At 30.6% G+C, this 4,428-nt stretch overlaps 1 long non-coding RNA gene across 1 annotated transcript; it reads right to left on the bottom strand.

Annotated features, from left to right (window-relative positions):
- Window positions 1–2,587: 2,587 nt before the first annotated feature.
- LOC124892550 lies at window positions 2,588–4,286 on the bottom strand. The gene is made up of 3 exons (XR_007050313.1): window positions 4,026–4,286; window positions 3,075–3,193; window positions 2,588–2,769 (listed from the first exon to the last, which is right to left on the bottom strand). It is a non-coding gene; the product is annotated as an uncharacterized LOC124892550 (long non-coding RNA).
- Window positions 4,287–4,428: the final 142 nt, after the last annotated feature.

The following is a 4,428-nucleotide window of genomic DNA, read 5'->3' as shown; positions in this document are numbered from 1 at the left end:
ACTTAGTGAGGAATGACAAATATTTCATATAATTAATCGAGGCATAGACAAGTTCAACCCAAAACGCAATAATTATCAAATAAAACAAAAATAATAATTAAATAAATGATACAACAAGCAACTAGTAGCATCTTGATGTCTCTAGATTCCCGGTACAACTACAATTGTACTTCAAAATAAATTATGCAAGTGCCCAACTCTTGTTGTTGTTTTTTTAATTACAAACAATATTCCCTCTCTTAAAATAAGAAAGGAAAACTTATTTAATTAAGAAATAAAAAAAACATAATTTATTTCTGTTCTAAGTTGACTGTCATTTATCATGGTGTACGACTTTAGAAGTCAAAAGAAAAGTTATCATCTTCCCCCTTTTTTAATTTTTTTTTTTTGATAGTTTCATAATCAATTACGAGAATTGTGATGTCAGTCACTATCCCCCCTACCTCTAAAACAAGATATACATTCGAAGTAGAAGAAAAAACTACTCTATTCTTTCAACTTTGTATGATGGTATTTGACAGGACGGACACACAATCTAAGAAAAAGAACAAACTCATGGGATCGACTAAAAAATGAAAAGCTATTCTACATGAAAAACAACCAATATTTCCTTGAATACAAATGATTTTGCAAAATAGGAATAAATTACTAATAATGATTATAAATTGGGACAAGTTAATCAAGATTTGTGAAGTTGACAAAAAAAGAAATTAACAAAATAAAATTTTGACTTTTACCAATTAAGAGTGTAAAGTTGAAACAAGTTTTACTAGATCTAGATTTATTAAGTTGCCAAAAAGGACCACTTTCTGTATTGACTATTTTTCTTTCTAAAAATTATACAAATACACAACTTATGTTTCTAATATTACGAAAAATTTCAACTCCCTAAACATATTACAAAAATCCCAACATATACACAGAATGCTATGTATATGTCGGCTATGTTATGTATATTAATAGGGAGAGAGAGTAAAATAATTAAAAAAGTGAGAGAAAGTGTAATTACTTTCAAAAGGATTGGTATTTATGTTATTTATATTTTTTTCTTTCGACTTTTGACCATTATTCAGAAAGCCCAAATGTTCTGGGCAAACATTGGGCCTTAAAATTCTTGAGTTGGGCCAGATCCTGGACATTTTAGGCCTGAATCACAAAGGTAAAATTATTTCTCGAAAGAAAATACATACAAAAAGTTATACATAATACCGCTACTTAGCTTACCATATCTACTTAAAATCCAAAAGAATATGAGCATACCAAAAACCTTATATACAATAATAGGTGGAGTAGTCCATGACCATTTCAAACTTTTTTTTTTGAAAATTCTTACGAAATCGATGATGCGGATTTGATATTTTTTCTAAAGTAGAGAGAGATATGACTCTACAGGAGTCGACATCGAAAAGGAGATAGATTAGGCTCATAAGACCAACGGGATCCAGAACAATGCTAACGATTCGATAGATAAGACTCAATTTAGAGAGACATACAAAAACGTGAGCATAGAATACAACACGAACAAAGGAATTATACAAATAAACTTGCCAAAACTAGATCTGATATCACCTGAAAGAATATGAGCATTCAACTCAAAATCTTATTTAAATTAATGGGTCACTTTCATCTTACTAAGTCTTTATTGCTTATAATATAAATATCATTTTCTTTCTAAAAATAATATTAACAATCTATTGCTTGAACCCAAAAAATTTTAAACTATTTTACAGAATGAAAACTATCAATTTCTATTTTACATTTCAACGATAAAAAAATACACATAATTAATCAACTTCACTTAAAATGTTAATACATATGTTGCTTCACGTTTGTGTAGGAAAGAAAAATTACAGCTAGCTTAATTAGCCTGAAAATTAAATCAATGCACAAAATTTCAAGATAAAAATGAACAATATTCTTGTTATTCTTTTTTCGTCATCATAAATATTTAGGGTGAGACCACCACATTTCTATTTGCGTAAGGAATGAATATCAAACTCTATTGACGTTCAATCTACGACTTGGCCACTATTTCTATGAAGTCAAGTGACCAACACTGTCTCATTTTCTTACATGCATTGAAGCCTTCTCCGCCTGCATTTTAAAAAAAATAATTTTAAACTGTCAGATCACTTAAAAAAACAACTATACGTAATTGTTCAAAAAACAAGGCAAGATTTGTGTGGATATAGGTAAGGAATTGGAGAAATATGAGTTATGAGTACTTCTCAAGTCTTCAATTAAATAAAGGTGATAAGTGAGTTCTATAATATTATTAAGTTAAAAAGATAAAGTCGTTCAAACAACTAGAGACAGTTGTCTCAACAACTATAGAAGTTGTCCAACAACTATAAAAGTTGTCCGTCAATTTTGAACAGTTGTCCCACAACTTCTATAGTTGTTGGGACAACTTCTATAGTTGTTGAGACAACTTTTATAGTTATTGGAGTGAAAATATTTAAAAAAAAACTATTTTTTTCACTTTTACCTAATTTTTTAAAATTGAAGGACCCTCACTTAATTGATAAACTTGTTTGTCACTTTTAATTCAAAATTCCGAAGGAAAGAGTTATAGAGATGTTTTACCTCCTAAATTGAAATTTTTCGATACGAATTTGAATTAATAAGAGCAAAAAATGAAAATTGAACATAGAATGGTAAACAAAAGAAATATGTTACCTCTTTAGTCCAATCACATCTAATTGTGATTATAGCCAATATCAAAGTCTGAACTGCTGTTCCACCAAATATCATTCCAGCCCATATACCCTATATAAAAGCAATTTCACTTTCAGAAACTTTCATTCCCATTTAAACCAATTTATGAAGCACTATTAAAGAACAGTTCAGTGCACTAAAGCTCCCATGATGTGCAGGGTTCAGTGTAGGATCGGACCACAAGGGTTTATTGTACATGGTCTCTCCTTACATTTTTGCAAAGTGCTATTTCACCGATTTGAACCCGTAACCTTCTAATCAAATGAGAGTAATTTTACCATCTATAGACCACTTTTAGTCTATTAGTATTTAAAAATGGATGTGTACATGAGGTTAAATATGAGGAACATGCATACCATGACACCATAGTGGAAACCCCAGCTCATAATAAAGCCCAGAGGGACACCAAGTAAATAATAGCAGCCCAAATTTATGTATGCAACATATGCTTGCCAGCCAGATCCAACAGCAACCCCTGTAAAAATCCAAAAATTAATTGAAAAAAAATCATGAAAATAGAATTACAAATTGTCAATAAAACCAGAATTTGGAGTCAGTAATTTTTTTCTCAAATAAATAGTTTGAGCTGAAGGTAATGAATTCAGTCGAACACGCATAACATTGTCCTAAATCACTGAATATCATCTAGTAGATATATAGTGTTGGTTAAGGGTTCGTATGGAAATCACTGAATATCATCTAGGCTAGATATATAGCGTTGGTTAAGGATTCGCATGAACTCAATAAGTTTTGCCTAGATCCTAGCTATTACTGTACTATAAGTATTAATTATATGAGGTCGTAATAAGAACTCATAAACTTCAAATCATGAATCCACCTTTGTATGTCATGAATGTCATGTATATGTTACACAACAAATGTATATCATACATGACAAGTAAGTGTTACACAACAAACGTAGGTAAACTCAAAATCTAGAGTAGTGGAGTTGGTCTTATTCATGTATTTCAACCGTACTCTCATAACATAGTCCTAAATCTGCCTTTATATATCATATATTTCATATTAGTATTCATACAAGCAGAGTTGACTCCGGAATCTAGAGTATGTGGGATTGGCCTTATTCATATATTTCAATCGAACTGCATAACATAGTCCTAAATCCGCCTCTATAAATCATAGATGACATGTTAATATGACACAACAAGCAAAGATAAACCCGAAATCTAGAGTCAGTACGATTGATCTTATTCATGTATTTCAGTCGAACTCGCATAACATAATCCTGGATCCGTCTTTGGTCGCAGGTTTAATCAATTTAACTTTAAAATTCGATAGGAATTTACCTGAGAGAATTGGTTGAACACTATTGAGGAGAACAGTGAAAGCTAAGAGAATAACTAGTTTATGAACAGCTTCAAGAACAGGTTTGCTTGTTGTGAAAATTAAAGCAAGTTCATTGTGGAAAAATATTATCAAAATCCAAAAGATTAATCCAATCACTATTGATTGTGTTACTGCTACTTCTGTTGCAAATTTTGCCTCTCTTCCTTTTCCAGCTCCCAACTCATTTGCTACTCTTACTCTGCACCAACGAATTCAACTGAATTCAGTATTCTCAACATAAAAAAATATACGTGACAAAGATCATGCATTAATTAAATATCGAACCAATAGTTTTTAAGATATAATGGATTCAATAGTAAGGAAATCAAGGTTAAATTCGTCAAATTGAAATTTTGGATCCAT

This window comes from Capsicum annuum, unplaced genomic scaffold (genome assembly GCF_002878395.1).
Source record: "Capsicum annuum cultivar UCD-10X-F1 unplaced genomic scaffold, UCD10Xv1.1 ctg48455, whole genome shotgun sequence".
Taxonomy (NCBI): Eukaryota; Viridiplantae; Streptophyta; class Magnoliopsida; order Solanales; family Solanaceae; genus Capsicum; species Capsicum annuum.
This window is presented reverse-complemented; position numbering and strand designations above follow the sequence as displayed.